Below are 17,008 nucleotides of genomic sequence, written 5' to 3' on the forward strand. Positions count from 1 at the left end.
GCAGCATTTCAGTGATAAAGGTTTCTGGATATATAAATTTCTGGGTAAATTTCCCTTGTATTTTAGATACTTTTACTTACTGGCAAAAATAGCACCTTTACCCAAGCTCAGTACAATTTTGCTAAGCTTATGGTATAATTTTACCCAGGAAATTTTATAAACTTTATACTAGTTAACATATCAATTAATCTATACATAGCATTTCTGTTCTGAATCCCCTCCCCCCTTTTTCATATTTAAGATAAAAACTTCCTTTGCAAGGAATTCAAAGAATCCTACATTTTAATTCCAGTTTATATTTCCAACTTTCCTCGCATCACTTCCTATATTCCAATCCAAGAAGACTACTGCCTTAACGTGATTCCTATCTGAATGTCTTTCTTTGCCTATTATGCTGTAACTTCTGCCTGGAATACCTTCATCCCCTTCCCAAACACCTCTTCTAGCTGAAATCTTTCCCACCATCAAAGGTCTTCTACTCTGTAAGGTGAGCCCTGAAACTCTGTCGCTGTAACAACAGTAATTTGTGAGGGCTTGGTCCTTCTCTTCATTTAAATACCACAGTGCTGTTTGCACCTTATTGAAAGCACTTTTATTCAATATTTTACGAAAATGATGAGTCTCTTGTCCATACCCTCTGAAGGCCCAAATGATTTCTTCGTGTAAATTATAAAAATCTGCCTGCTACTCAAGATGCTTGTCTGCCATCTGCTGGAAAATTGTCATACTAATCATATCATCAATGATGATAATGAATATGTTCAATGCACAGCCTGGCACAATCTTGCATGGTGGCCCAGCTCCTCTTTCCCCAAGAGACAAAAAAGTTCCTGGATGATTGGGACCACGTCTTATTTATCTGTGGATCCCTAAAGAACCAGCATGATATCACATATACAGTAGCTACTCAAAAAATATTTATTGAATTAATATATTTGCTTGCAGTTATCTGGAATGAAACATTCAGTCCTTGCAGAAACAAAATCATATTCCCTAATTCTAAGATGAGACAGTAGAAAGCACCCCATTTTGAAAAACTATTCTACAAATAATTGAAAGTATGTTTACTAAATCCACATCTGGGACTTCAAGTTTATGAAAATGATGGAAAAAGGAAAATCTAAGACAAAGAACAGTTAAGTTCATCACAATAACTAAACTATATTAAAAAATTATATCTGTTTTTAGTGTATGATGACATCATATTTCATAAGCAGGGAAAGACTGTTTCTTCTAATTTTTAGAAGACACCAAAGTAGAAATTTGTCAGTAACACAGTATATACTTGCCTGAAGGAGGCTTTTCCACACAACCCCCAAACTATTTTCTTCCCTTCCTTAACTCATTTTAGTTATCCTTATTAAACAACACAGTAATGTGGGCAAATGTCCCAGAAACTCAGACATAGATAAATAGAACACTCATCAGTAGTTGGTACATCAGTCAAAATTACAAAGTATACATGGCATCTCCACCAATTTTAAACAAGATCTTCCTTTGTTTCAGTAATGTATACCCTTCACATCTCACCCAGGATCCCTATCACTTCCTACTCCTGGCTAAACTATTCCACTAGCTCATTCTAGCCTCTCCTAATTCCTGCCCCCAAAGTTACTTAAAATGGCCATCAGAAAAGTTATTAATGTTTGATTTAATGAAAATCTACTCAATAATTTTATACATTTCCTCAAGACTACTAGTTATCAACTTTTTTCTAGTTATATGCCCTTACTTTGCTACCTATTATCTTTCACACCTCTTATTCACTGTCAGAGAAGTTACACTAAATATCTAAGAGAAGTTACACTAAATGTCTAACAGTTAGGTGTCATATAAAAACTATAGTGAAAGTTTCCACTAACTAGAAGTTTATGCTAATAATAGTTTATAACCTGCCTTTTCTTCCATGGAGTATTTTGCCTTTTCCACAACTCCTTGCTATTTATTCATCCAAATGTTCCTTCCTTTGACAGGAGTCCAAACTCAGACAGAGAAGATTTTATTTTTTAATGGAAGAAATAAGGCTAACAGTTTCTGAAATATTTCCTTATCCCCATATAACTCAAGGATAACTTTCTAAAGATTAAGGCATTTATCATTTATCTCCTTTCCCAATTTTGGGGCCAAATTTCAGCTCCTCCTGGTTCAGTCAGGGCCCAATAATTTAAAAATCTCACCATGGACTTAATGTCACACCACAAAGTTTCACTGCTTCTCAGTCCCAGTCCATCAACTCACTTCTACCGACCTAATTCATCTTGCACATATTTTTAAATCCTAGTCTCCTGCTTCTTTTCTAACTCTCATCTTTAAGTTGTCCTTGACTCTCAAAAGACTAAAGCTCTCCCAACATACCTCCAACTTTCTTTACTCCCTCCCTCTGCTCCTATTTGTGGGTCATCCTGGCTGTATCCACATCTGGCTTATCCTACCAAGCTCATCTATCCCACGACTTCTCTTTCCATGGTTCAAACAATGGTAGTAAAAATAGTTATTAAGCATTCAAGTATATGAAACACTTGGATATCCCAAGTAAAGCAACTGCCTAAATAAAGAAATCATACCAGGTTTTATCATATTGAGAATGCAAAGCCAGTCTTGACCTACCACTGCCCAGAAGAGAAACATGTATATGCTCAAAAGGAGAAGTTAATGGCTGTAACTAAAAATTCCAAACTAATTACCAGAATAATGATGGACAACTTGAAAGGAGAAGTTGGAGAGAAATGGAACAAGCTAGCCAGTTAAGGTTAAAATCCAAGACCATCCATCTATATTCTCCAGCCAGTTAACACTAAGAAATACTTTATATAATAGCTCTTCATCTCACCTCCTTCTTCAAGGGGTAACTATTTTTTCCCCTTGATGTAAGTATAAACTGCTGTTTTGCAGCTTTATCGCTTTTAATATAGTTCTTGGGTTCCCACTTTCCTGCTTTTATTTTACATGTCTCCTCACCCTCACCAATTTCAGTAACAACTTGTCTGATCACAAAGGAGTTTGTTTTAATTCTACTCTATACTTTTCCATTTCAATCTCCCCTTACTTTTCAACAAAGCAGTGATTGTCAACTAGGGGATAGAAGGTATGTGAAGTTTGAAAATGTATATTCAATATTATAATTTTATATTTATCAAATGGAAAAGGAAAATACATATTGTTTTCATTCAGTAAAACTGGACAAAATCTTTTTGGCTAGTGAGGATCTATAAAAGACCATGGGGGTGGGGGGGGAGGGGTGCAGAGAGAGAAACATGCTTGGCTTAGGAGGGTTATCAATACCTCTGTGGTAGGATAAGATTTCTTATGGTCTCTCAAGAAGGGAGTTTATCATAGTTATTGTTTATGATGGATGAGAAACACTGCAATAGAAATCAGTGTTTAATAAATAAAATTATATAAAATGAACTACAGACATCTATTCTTCATTTAGATTTCTCTGTACTGCCCATCCTCTTAGAAGATAATGAACAAATGCTATAATGACAAATGCTGACCCTTTTTGGTATTATGCACTTTACAAAGTACCACCTATGCCCGCTTAACCTCTAACTGCTCAAAGATTCATAAAAGAAGAAACTATTTCACTTCAAAGTATAGCTCTTGTTATCGGAAACTGTATCCTTTTCACAGGATCAGCGACAGACAGACATAAACACATGTTATTGAAATACAAGATGGGCAGAAGCAGCTTAAATTAAATGAGAAATCCCTTGAAAATAAAATAAGCAGAAGGCCTAAAATGAAAATCACCAACATAATTTTAAAAGAATTTAAAACCTGTACCATGGACACGTTGGGAAACCCAGAAATAAACACCCGAGGTAAATGTAATCACAATTCAGGGTCAGCAAGGGATCAGGATGGACGGACACAGACCATAAAAAAATGGAGCTTTTAACTTGGAGCCACTCAGGAGATTTCCTCAAGAAGATCGAGATCCTAGGCCATTTCCTCTATCTTCACCATTCTCACTGCTAAATGTGGCTACTCTGTTTTTGTTTCCCCCAGTTACTTAAGGAAAAAGCACTCACACTTCAATCAGGGGTAATGGATATTTGGGGGCAAACATGGCTGGTAAAGTGAGCCCTTCTGAATAAACAAGAAAAGCAAAATAGGCAACTATGAAAGCTAAAAAGCATGTACATATGTTCAGAGGGTAAAGGAGAAACTACAGAAATTATGTGCTCAAATGAGAGAAGGGAAGAGGCAAGGTAAGGAAGTCAGAGGTTGATGAACAGGGAAACACGGCTGGGGGTGGGGGTGGCGGGGACCCGGGTACATTACCTGCTCATACTGCCGGGGTTGGTGCCAGTAAGGCCCATAGAGCAGAGGCGGGGGATTTCTGGCAACTGGAGCCCCCAAAATGGAGATGAAGTACATGCACTTGAGGGAGGGAACTAGCGGGGTGCCCTCCAAAGTGGGGATGGCCAAGACGGGAAGATGCGGGGGGAAGGTGGGGTGTGGATGCCCGGGTCGGAGCAATGTTACAGCGGAAGCTACAGGCCGGAAGGACGGACATGCCTTGAAAGAGAAAAGGAGCTGTGCCTCATCCCACTGGGGGAACAGAGGTGCCTTTACCTGCAGCGGCGTGGGGGGCCGGTTCGCCCCTCTCGCTGTCTCTCCAGCACCAGTTCCCCCTCCTCCTGCGCAACCCAACTTGATGCTCCTGCCCGCCTCGCGTCCTCATTGGCTAAACTACACTGCCACTCACCAGAGGCGCAAAGACGCAAAACAGATCAAAGGGTGGGACTTGGAAGAGCTTCCCCCTCCCCCGCCAACGCGGGTTAGGTTGAGAGCGCACGGAGAGGCCTATCCGGTTTCTAGGGCCGAGGCGAAGCCTGCAGCTTGCTTGAAAAAAAAAGGGGCCTGGCCAGAGGAAAGGTCTCATGCTGCGGGAAACTAGTCCTCAGGATTAAATTCCCTACCACCTACACTGTAATCTGCACGCCAAAGAGCATAAACTCAGGAGAGAGGGTTCTACACTAGGCCAACTCTGCCTCCCTCTGAATCCTCTGCCTTCAAGCAGCTCTGTCAACCCCTATGCTTGTAGTGACTATACCTTATCCCTGCTACCCATCGAAAGGAACCACAGCTTCCCTCCATCATGGGAGTAAGTCAGTCCAGTTGCTGGAATATGGGGGACTTTTAGTTTACTCTTAAAAGATAAAGCACTCTTTCTGCCACAACCCAAAATGCTAGTTTGCATTTTGACACTCCAACTCTTGGACAGCAGTATCTCTTTCTAGAAGGTAATCCCAGGGGCTCTCTAATAAGTCCCAGCCCCCTCCCTGCCAAAGCACACACCCACTCTTCACCTCCAAACCTGGTCTCCCACCCCGCCTCATTTCTGTTGAAATTCAACCCCTTTGACATATCGGTCAGTGTCCACTTTGCAATGCCACTTGAGACCACTCTAATTTCCAATGAGACTAGTCAACCCCAGAATGATGGTATGCAAGCTTAAGTAAACTGTTATTAAAAATGGTTGTTTACCTCCTAACCACTAGTTCCCCCTAAAATATAACCATCCTCAAACACTGAAATCCTACTTTCCAGTATTCTAGGACAAAAATGAGGAAGAAGTTCGACTTGGCCGTAGATCTCTTATTTTTAAAAATTCTGGCATTTTCCATTATTGCTATGAACACCCATTTAATACTCATGTAAATAACAGTACTGTTTTCCCATTCACTCAGGCTCAAAACCTCAAAAGTGTCTCTGAAACCTTCTCCTGTATCCACTATTCAATCATTTGCCAAGTCCCATTGACTCTTACAATGTATCACAGACAGATTTCAGGGCTGACAAAGACTGGTAATCATATCAAGTCAGCTCTCTTGTACAGATGAGAAAACAGCAAGAGTTGAATGATTCAACTATGAAATTAAGTGGCAAAATTAGGATTCACATATGACGCTTCTATTTCTATTGCCACCTCTTGAATTATGCAGTTGCTTGTATAAGCATCTCATAACTGATCTCTCCCTTTACTAATCTATTCTGCTACCAATTTCCTAAAACACAGTATGGTCAAATCAGTCTCCTGCTTAAAACTTTCAAAGGTATCCTGTTACTTAAGACATAAATCTTAAGACAACATTTTGTCTTTCTAGTCTTATTTCCCACCATTTTTCTACATATATACTTAACATGCTAACAAAAAAAGACAACTTACTGTTGTCATATTTTTTTTTCTCATCTGGGCCTAGCCAATGCTATTGTGTTCACATTCTATGCCATCCTTATGTCATTTCTGAGCCTTACCAAAATTACTTATGATCTAAGATCTATAACAAATGCCTCTTCACTATCTCAACATTTATTGAAAAGATAATATACTAAGTAATGTGGTACTATTAGAGAACCAAAAATGAATAAGACATGATTTCTACCCTCAAGAACTCACAATATGTAGGAGTATATCCGTGTATATATGTGAGAAAAGGTGAAGAGTAGGGAGTATGACAATAGTGACAAATATAGACAATTATAATACAAGGCGATATGTGTAATGAAATAGCAGGGGGCTACTATGGGAACACAGATGAAAGGGACCTAGTAATTTAGGAGGAAAGGTATCGAGGAAGTAGTTTCTTAATGGGCGAGGAAGCATTAACTAGGGAAGAAGGTAAGTGGGCTACAAGAAAGGGGTATTCAGGTAGCAGAACAGTAAAAGGAAAAGCAAAACAAAGCAGAACAATGAGAAACAACATGAGACATGCAGCGAAAACTCTAAGTAGTTCTGTAATTCAGTCTTGCCAAAGTGTAAGTCACAAAGAAATTAGAGGTAGATGAGATTGAAGGGATAAGGGCCAGACTCTGCAAGGAGAGCCCTGAATACGACGTTAAAGTATTTTCTTATAGGTGGATGACGAGCCACTGAAACTTGGAATGACATGATCAGATCTGCATTTTAGTTAGCTAACTCTGGCTATTGGATAGAGAATAGATTTGGGGGAAGAAAAAACAGAGGACGCAGAAGCAGTTAGGAGGCTGCTGTGGTAGTCCAGAAAAGGGTTGTATAGTGGGGCTATTTGCCGATTTTTTCTTTCTGTCCAGCAACCAAAAGCCCCCTCCTATATTGGAGGAATAGCTCAAAGTAAGAGTCCAAAGGGAGGCTGGATATTACTTCCCACTAAAGAGCTGGGGGTGCAGTGGGGGGGAGGTAAAGCTTACCTCCTCTTCCTGGCACAGACAAAGTACACACAGGACCTAGGCTAGTTCAAGCAGACACTCCCATGAGGAATTTTGACTTTGAAGAGTTAATGCAGAGACCCAAAACCAACCAGTTAAACAATATTCAGCAACAGCAGACATCAGAGTTCTACTGTAGCATCCTAAACAGACTGTTCAGTTGTGTGACCTTGGCCATGTTCTCCATGTCTCTAACTTCACTTGGTTTCATATCATTTTCTAAAGCAGATTCTCTAGCATCCCCATTGATTTTGTGAGCTACACAATATCCTTCCAATAAACTGCCTTTCTGCTTAAGTTGGCCAAAAGATGATTTTGTTGTTGTTTGCAAAGAATCTTAATAAGATGATTAGGGCCTGAATCATAGCAATGTAACAATGGGGTTCAAAAGGTAACAATGGGAAGAAAGGGACAAAGCAGGGTTATACTTAGATAAAATCTGGTAGAACCAAGAGTTGAGAGGCAAAGATGAATTCAGCCATTTGAGTCTGAGTTGCCTATAGTATGCTAAGAAGTGATATTCAATAGAAGGTTGGATGTATAAATCTAAAAGTTAGCTTTGGGAAAGAGTTATCAGTATCTAAATGGTAGTTTTAAGAGTGAAGATTACCCAGGGAGTGAAGAGCAGAGCAAGTATATGAAAAACTGCACCAATACTGGTAGAGAGACAATAGAGAATGTTGGGGTCCATGAAGAACTGGAGAACCCATGTCCATTCCAAAGGGAGCGGCTGCTATTCAGCTCTAGTTAAGTGTTGTCATATGGAAATGCACATCCAAGGTTGAGAGAATTTCAGATTTTTCAAAAGCCAGAAATACAAAGTTTTATGTAAATTGTCTAAGTTTCAAATGTAGATAACTAATTTTTTTAAAAAATGTTTTAAACACTATACAGGCTAAACAAAATGCTTAGTTGAAAACTCAATTGTTGAGATTTTTGGTGTAGAGTGAGAAAACTAAAGAAAAATCCAAGAGAACATCAGGATGTAAGAATCAGACTAAGCTATACCTATCAAGCAGGTAGAGAAGGAAAAGCTAGAGAAGCAGAGAGTGTAATGTCACAGAAGCAAAAAGCAAAGTATTACAGGGGGAAAGTGATTATACTGACAAAGCAAAAACATCCAATAATACAAGAACTTTAAAATGTCCATTGGATTTAACAATTTTGATCTCTACTTTTCGTTGCTAGGCAAAAAGGAATCAGTCCCATAGAAGCTTTCATAGCATTTTTGTTAAGTACTTTTTTAGGATAATTATCTTCTACTTTGTTATGTTATTTATATTTGTACATAGAGGTATAATGAGTTTTGAAGTCAGAGGGATCTGAGTTCAAATTTATGTCTCACCAAGTAAATGAACTTTCTGAGTCTAGTTCATTCCTCTCTACAAAGGGGGGATCAAGTTACAGGTCTACTAATGAGGATTAACGAAACACCTAGCACAGTATTTGGCATATAACCACTGTCCTAGGAGGTACTCAAATAATGTTGCTGGATATATAGTTGGGAAAAAAATGTTTTTGCCAGTGAGTCTACCTACCTCAAAGATGCTAATCAGCCTTAGAGGAGATCACCACTCATATCAATAGCCTCCAAAATAATTCATTAATTTCAGCAGGCTAATACCTGTGAGCTGGAATATATACTCTAGCTCTCTTCCTGTATATTAAATCTAATTTAAAGCAAACAGGAATAACTACACTTTAGATTTTAGAGTCTGAAGATCATGTTCAACTAACTGCTTCAGTCAGCTTAAACCTGCTATATATGTTCTAAAATCACTAGTATCCAACTTTGAGTTACGAGAGATCTAAGTTAAGACTCTCAGGGATCCGAGGAAGAGTCACAAAGACTTTGGAAAAACCAGTCCCACCCTCGAACATTTTTTCCAGATGGCTTCCAGGACATCACACTTTTTTGGTTTGCTTTCTACCTCTTCTACCACACTTCCCCTTTGCTATTCTCCTCTACCAGCCTTTAATTGTTGAAGTTCACCAATCTTTGGTCCTAGAGCCCTCTTTTCTTCTCATTCTATACTTTCTTTTTGAGAATGTCTAATTCGCATATATAGCCTCAATTATTATTACTTTTTTCAACCAATTATCTATATGCTTATGTCTTTCATTCACATCTCTGGGCAAGATGTCAACTCTACACTCCAGCAAGTATATCCACTTGCTTACTCAGTAGCTCTTGGTAGTTTCTCCAGCCTCGTTGACTGACCCACTTGTCGAGCTCTCCCTGTAAGAGGCTTATGACTTCAAGGACACCAATTCCTTGGTAGTCTGTCTAGTCTCCTCCATCCCTACCACCATGAATGCACATGTGCACACACACGTGCGCACGCACACACACGCACACACACACACACACACACACACACACACACACGGTAATCATCCTCCAGCATCTCTTATTCAGTCATGGCTGTAGAAACCACGAACCCTCTTCTCTTCCTTACTACCCATATGCAATATTTGTAAATCCTACCTTTATCTCCTGAATATCCCTCGAATCCATCCTCTTCCGCCTCTATTGCCATTCAGGATCAATTTACCATCCTCACTTTTCTAAACTATTTTAACTGCCTTCTAACTGATTCCCCTCCGTTCTGCCTATTTAATTCTTACTTATTCTTCAAAGCACATTTCAACATCATCATTTCAAAAAAAAAAAAGCTTTCCCCGACCTCCCAGATAAAAAAACAGCCAGATTTATACAGTGTACATCACATGCCAGGCACTCCTAAACAATGAAAATGTATGCACCTATTTCATTTTCTTAAGCCTGACATAACTATCTTTATTTTACAGATGAAGAAACTTAAGTGCAAAGATATTAGTATTCCACAACTAATAAAAAGCTGTGCCAGATTCAAATTCAGACAGAGTGGCTTAAGAAATCACAATCTTAACCACTCTACTATGCTATGCTCTAGGTTACATGCCCCTATAACAAATTCTCTTGTAACATCCATAACTTCTTTTCTGTGGTAGAGATTGAATAACTGATTACATAGTTAATTGTTTGATATCCGCCACCGTCCCATATTAGAATACAAGTTCCACAAGGGCAAGGGCTGTGTACGACTTGTTCTTTACAACACTCCCTTTGCAGGTAGTCATGGGTATTCGATATCCTTTTGTCGAATGAATGCATTTTCAACTTCCAGCCAAAGGTGTTTAGGAGTAGGGCTACGAAGGGATATAATGGGGAGGTCTCTGAGCAAAAGCAAGGGTTTCCCTCAGACTGCAGAGATAGTAACCAATTAATAGGCACTGGCAGTTTCCTACCAGAAACATTCATAAAAGGCATTATAAAATCATAAACATCTTCACTTTTTTAGGACCTGCAGCAAAACAGCTCTTACATATAGCAAAAGGGGCTGCATGCAATACACATTAAAGACTTTCTATAGTGTGATAATCACTGTTGAAAGTAATGAAATTTTAGTTATCTCTTTTAGGCTTGGGACCATAAAGCCTCGGTGGCAGTCAATTTAAAGCTGTGGCAAGAAGCAAATAGATGACACCATACCAATATGGCTCAGAAAGAGGGCACATTCATTTTTAAGTCAGCCTCATTACAGATTTTTTTTTTCCCCAGTAAAACTCCGGGGTTTTGGCCTAAGTCTGAAGACATAAATAAGATCCTAATCTTTAAGGATCACTGCCCTTAGGTCAGGTTAGATTGGATCTAGAGAAGTTCTTCTTCACTGGCATATGGCCACCAAAGTGAAAATAATATTCTGGATTCCAGATGAATAGATCCACCTTGATTGATGCCACTTTTGGACACCCAGCATAAGTAACTATCTATATCTATATCTATACATAATTTAAATAACAGAGATATGGTTTTCTTTATGCTCCCCCATACCACTCCTACATGCCCTACTTTAACTGGGCCAAGTATACATACATTTCTTCAGCCTAACAGGAAAATATAAATATTTACTTAATTTACAAATGATTGTTTTCATTGCAACATTTATGTTTAAAAAGTGAGTGCAGGGAGGTGGGGGACACATTATAAAGCACTGTTATTATCACACTTGTGTCTCCAGGAACAAAAAATGACCCCAGTGACATGGGACTAATGAAAATTTACTGTGCTAGTTTGACTTGCATTGGCTAAAAAATGGTGTTATTTCCAAGACTGACCAAGTGATTTTCCTCTGCACAGCTTAAAGTATTTCACATAATCTTATCTTCAAAACAACTAAGTTAAATAAAAGAAACAAACTATTCTTTTTGCCTTTTAGCAAGCAGAGATACAAAGAAATTTTACATTCTCAAGGTTCTACAACTGCTAAAGGTACAGGTTTAACAGGCTACAGGGATGACTACTTGTCTAACGTTGTGCTCAAAGACAATTCTCTCACAGGGGTCAGCCCTAAACTTTTAAATGGAGACAGAATGGATAATTGAATGAGGCTCTGAAGTCCATCCAACAGACCACAATCCTACTCCTAGTTAAGTTACCTAACCTCCCTAACTCTTATTTTTTCTCTTCTGTAAAATGAAGCTAACATCACATACATTTCAGGATTATTCTGAAGATTAAAAGATAATATACAATGTTTGGCACACAGTAGGCAAATAAAAAGGAATTTATTATTCCCTGTCCAATAATTTAAAATAGTACGACTAAAGGTTTCTCTCAAAGCAAAATTACTCTTAGAAACTTGGCTGAGCTTATCTGCTAAGAAGAATGGTGGGATACTGAAATAGATTTAAAAGTTTCACAATTAGAATAGCAGAACTGCTGGGCAGGATGAAAGGACTCTAGTACAGCTGTGCTGAGAAAGCAGTACAACCCTTTAACCTCAAACCCACGGAAAAGACTTTAACCTGCACCGGTGTCTAGGGCAACATCCAGATAATTCAATTAATCATGTTCGTGTTTGTAGGGATGAAGCCACAGTCTATCTCATAGTACTCCATTTACTTCACAGTGCCTGCTTGTGGGAACTTAGAGTTCTCCAACTGACTGGGCTGTTCCCCAGTAGTTCACATGCTAGATCCAGCTGCCTCAACTTTTGACTCCCACGACTTTCAGGAAAGCAGTGAATGGAAGTGATCATTACCTCTATCTATTTAAGCCCTCATGAAAAAAAGGATGCCCCACCAGGAGGCATACCTGAAAAACAGGCAAAAGCACTACATTTACAGGAGAATTGATATGTTAATAAACAAAGAGCTGAGTAATGTGCTCCACTCTCCAGACAAGGGGTAAAAAAAAGAGAAAGACTGAGTACTGAGTAGAAAAGTAAACAACTGTATGAAAGCTGAGGGTTCATGCAACCTAGTAGCTCCTATTCAAAAATCCAGAAAAATTTTCCTATTCGGTTTACTTGGGCAGACGTATACCTGATAAAATCATGTTCTACTACAAAATCCTGCTATGATTTCGACTCTAAATAGGCAGCCAAACTACTGAAATCACTGGTTTCTTCTAGAACCAACTAAAAAGAAATTCACATATCACCACCAATGGGACAATGCACTTCTTAACACCCAAGTCCCAAAGAAACAATTCCCAAAGATGTAGTGGACCCTCAAGAATGTAGTGGAAGGAAAAATGAAAGTAGGATATTCCAAAGGTTTTTAAATGACCAAAAAGACAATTTGAGAGACCTGAAAGACTTTATAGCTCTTTAATATCTTTCCTTTCAGGTGAAATCAAGAATTAAGTTAATATGTATTCCTTCTCAGAAAAGTACTGATAGTTTTAGGAGAACTACAGACTCTCAAAACAAAAAGGTATTACTACAGAATTACTAATTACTGGAATATTGGGACATTATCAAAAGGATTAGAATTATCACACTTAACGTGCTGACATACAGGGGAGAAAAGAAGCGCAGTCCTATTATTACCTAGTAATTTCAGTAACATTTCATTTAATTACCTTTTTAAAGTGAAATAAAGTCTGAAAATGCCAAATAAGAGGAGGCCATACACAACAAATTTCTCTGAAAATGTACAGAGAAAATAAAATCAGGGATATTTCATTCTTTCAATGACAAACCCAATCTTTTCTTAATAATTATGCTTAAGAGTAAGTAATTTTTAAAATCCTTGGTTTGTCTTTGAAATTTTCGTGTACTTTTATTTGAATAGGAGTGAGTCTGATGTTCTGGGAACTTTTTACAAACAGACTAATAAGAATATATTTAGCCTGAACTTGAAGAGGCTAGAGCATTATCTAGGTTCCCCACACGGCTCTACTGCTTGGAATATATTCCTGAACCCATCTCTGCTGAAGACAAATGTAAAGCATTTATCTATGCCAGTCTAGTTTCTGTTTACACCTGGTGGATTTCTGATTATCATGTAATGTACGTTAATGGGTAGAAATTAAGTCTTTTATTATTAAAAGCCTCCTGCTGCAATCTGAAGGCAAGAATTAAGATATTTTAAATGTGATCATTTTGCTTCATGTGACATTAAACAATCAAGAGCCTAGTGAAGGACAGAAAGTTACGGATAGTAAAAGGGAAAAGAATACCTACAGAACAGCTTAATTAGAAATCTCAGAGACTAACATACTTTGTAGTTTAAATTTAAAACATCCACTAACTACAAAGAGGTGGACTTATTCTGCAGTACAAATATAACGAAAATCTTATAGGCAATGTGAAACAGTTAGAAAAGACACAAAGTAAATGAATCCAAATTACTCCTCTGGGAAAAAAAAAAGAAAAAAGAAAACACAGAAAGAACTAAATTACAACTTCATACATGTGCACACATAAGACAAAACTGAGAGGTTAAGAGGAAGACAGGTTATTCAGGATAAAATTTAGAATGTAATAAACAGGTAAATAAACTTTTAGGCAATGGTAAACAGTTCATACAACGGCTTTATATAGAAATACAACTGCCACTTGGGTACTGGGTACCAAAGAACCACATCTTGAAAATTAGAGTTTCATTACATCCCTTAAAAGGTCAGCAAGAAGCAAAAAGGCACAATTATAGTGAATAAAAACAAAAAGCAAAGTGAACAAAATCCCAACAGGACAATTAAAAGAAGACTACAAACTTTGTGAGGAAAAAAAATAATTAACTACAGAGGAGGTATATAAAGTTAAACTGAGTAACATATGAAATGATAGTCTATCAAAGAATTGAATGTTAAAGGTAAATTTGTAAATACAGCACAGTAGTGTAAGGGTAGGTCAGGCAAAGTCCTGCAGACTAGGGACTTGTTCAAATGCAAGCCCAGAAGAGGACTGAGGGTGGAAGGTCCAGAAAAATGTTTGTCTTCTGTTTATCCTCGCAGTACTAGGCTCAATGTAAGCTCAGACGATAGCTTAACTCTTGCAGGGCTGTGGACAAACAGCATTTGTGAAGCATTTAGCACCCATCTGAAGGCTTTGAAAATGTTAGTCTTTCAACAGATGAGAATATTAAATCTCATACTTTTAGTAAGCAAGCACAGTTCTTGGCACCCATAAATTGATCTTATGTGGTAGTTTTGCTTAGAAAAATCTCACCCTTTTAAAGATGTGTACTACAGTTTCCTTTAAAGACTAATCCCCCTCACCATCCTACCTTACCTATCAGAAACTCAACCTTTCACATATCAAATTCTTCCTGTTACAACCAAAACTCCGCAGCGTTACCACAATGCCTGGATTCTTCCATCCCAACACCCAGCAGTGCTGCAGAGAAGGCTGTCCTGGGAAATACAAGATCTGTGTTTCCTGGTGATTCACAATCAGTTCAGCAGATTTCTATCATTTTCTATCCATGTCTAAATGGATTTTGTCAATTTGGGAATTGATAAAATCAAAAAGCCAGAGGCACAGGATAGATCACACATGGGGGAGGTGGGAACTGTGCAAGCACCCATAAATTGCTCCATCAAATCCTTGATTCCAATCCATTACTCCCCTGCTACTTGAGTTTTAAACCTCCCCACAAGTCCATCTCTTCACACATGCCTACCCTCTCTTTGGCTGGTGTCCTTCATCTTGCCTTGCAGACCCACTGGTATACCACTCTTGCAACCCAGGTCTTATTAAGTGGAAAATGTTGTTTTCCTTATTATAACTCTTTTCTTTTAAGGAGCGAGGTAATTCCAAAATACTTGTAATGAGAAGCTTCTCACATTCTGGCCCTAAGAGGTTGACAACACTTGTTCTGAAACCTATGTGGTGACCAATACAAAAGAAATTCTTAAGCAGAAGACATTATCTAATTCACTAATAGAGGACATTATTCACAACACAAACTCACCTTCTAGTATCTAAAGTGTCCCAGCTGTTACTAAAGATAACCCAGTCAGAGAATCCCTGACTTAACTGATAGGCTCAGAACAACAGGAAGAGTAAATAAACAATTTGTGGCTGCTGGTGTGATGGTAGGATACAGAAGACACCGATAATGCAGCTCTTTTGGCTTGAGTTTGGGACATTCCACTATGTCCGTTCTTTAAAAGAAAAAGATCCAATTTTAAGTCTTTGACTTTTTTGGCTTACTATGCTCAGTCACTAAGAGAGTGGTCCATTACACATTTATACACCTCCACTATACACCTCTTCTTTGAAGACCTTAATCTCTGCAAGACTGCACTTTTAAAGGTAGGAGCTGCTGCATTTTCACAGCTGCTGCAACGGCAGGGAAATTTTCCTGCGACACTAGAGACAGGTAAATAAAGAAATTGCATTCGCTCCGAGGCAGGGGGAGGGGTCTTCTGCTAGTGAAGAGTTTACATAATGCAAGAGAAAACGAGTAAGCTCTGCAGACCTGTCAATGGAGATGCAGGGCTGGAGTTCCTCTCTTCCCACCATCTCTAAACAGTCTCCAAAAGCCTGCTCTTTTCTCTCGAAGACCAACAGAAATTACACCTAATAATCTATAACAAGTTACACACCCTCGCCCCATGCGTCCCTACCCACCTTTATTATTAAAACACACAAAAAGAAAGAAAGAAAAAGAAAAAAACGCAAAAACCCTAACCTCCCACTTCTGAGTCCAAAGTATGGAGTAACCAAACGGAGCCGGGGAGTTTTCCATCCTCTGAAAGGATAAGGAGAACAAGAAGCTGCCTCAAATCTACACCACGCCCAGTAATGCAATGACAAGCCCTAAAACTCCTCAGCGGCCGGGGCAGATCCCTTCGCGGCTCGATGCGGCTGGGGGCCCCGCGGCCCGGCAGCTGGCCTCTCCCCCGGCCTCTCACAAAGGAGAATGGTTCAGTCCAGAGCATCACTCAGCACCTGATCCCTCAACAACTGGCGGACGGGCAGGGGGCGGGGGAGCGAAGAGGAGAATGAGTTATTAAAACCAATTCTAAGAGCCTTAGCTTTTGCAAAGACCCTTGGACCAGCACTGAGAAGCAAGAGTGAGCGGGAAACCTACCTGAACCAGTCCTGGTGCTTCCTTTCCAGCCAGCGTTTCAACTCACCCTTTCGGAGAACAAGGCGCCTTCCGGCGGAGCATGGCCAGCCCTCGGTTCAATCTAGCTTGCTAGTAGTCCATTCTCTCTCGGCTCCGCCCACCTACACTGCCACCCACCAATGGCAGGGCCGACGCCCGGCCTCTTCCAGCAGGGTAGTGCGAGTGCCATCCAGGAAGTCTCTCGAGAGTGGGAGGTCCTAAAAGGCTGAGAAGGGTACGTAGGCAACCACAGATATGCCTGATTGAAAATAAAATCTGGCAGTAGCTCGTCTCTGAATGCTCAGTTCACAGGCGTTCAAGCTTCTTGGAGTGTGTGTGTGTGTGTGTCTGTGTTTTTGGCCCCCGCCGTTGGGGGCGCTCTAAACTAAAACATTTAGTTACCTGTTTCTGGGAAGCCATC

At 39.3% G+C, this 17,008-nt stretch overlaps 1 protein-coding gene across 11 annotated transcripts in view; it reads right to left on the reverse strand.

Annotated features, from left to right (window-relative positions):
* The window catches only part of CHD8 (chromodomain helicase DNA binding protein 8), a 52,213-nt gene extending 35,505 nt beyond the window's left edge, over nt 1-16,708 (reverse strand). For 5 of the 11 annotated variants that reach the window (XM_011382759.2, XM_023524703.1, XM_011382757.2 and 2 more), the window contains exon 1: nt 16,570-16,708. The gene's annotated coding sequence lies outside the window, so the exon portion shown is untranslated. Of the gene's footprint in view, nt 1-4,581; nt 4,676-16,569 lie in introns of those variants that run through there. The other 6 variants (XM_023524704.1, XM_011382753.2, XM_011382754.2 and 3 more) reach the window with 5 other exon arrangements.
* Between the last annotated feature and the right edge of the window lie 300 nt (nt 16,709-17,008).

Source organism: Pteropus vampyrus, unplaced genomic scaffold (genome assembly GCF_000151845.1).
Source record: "Pteropus vampyrus isolate Shadow unplaced genomic scaffold, Pvam_2.0 Scaffold488, whole genome shotgun sequence".
NCBI classification, from domain to species: Eukaryota; Metazoa; Chordata; class Mammalia; order Chiroptera; family Pteropodidae; genus Pteropus; species Pteropus vampyrus.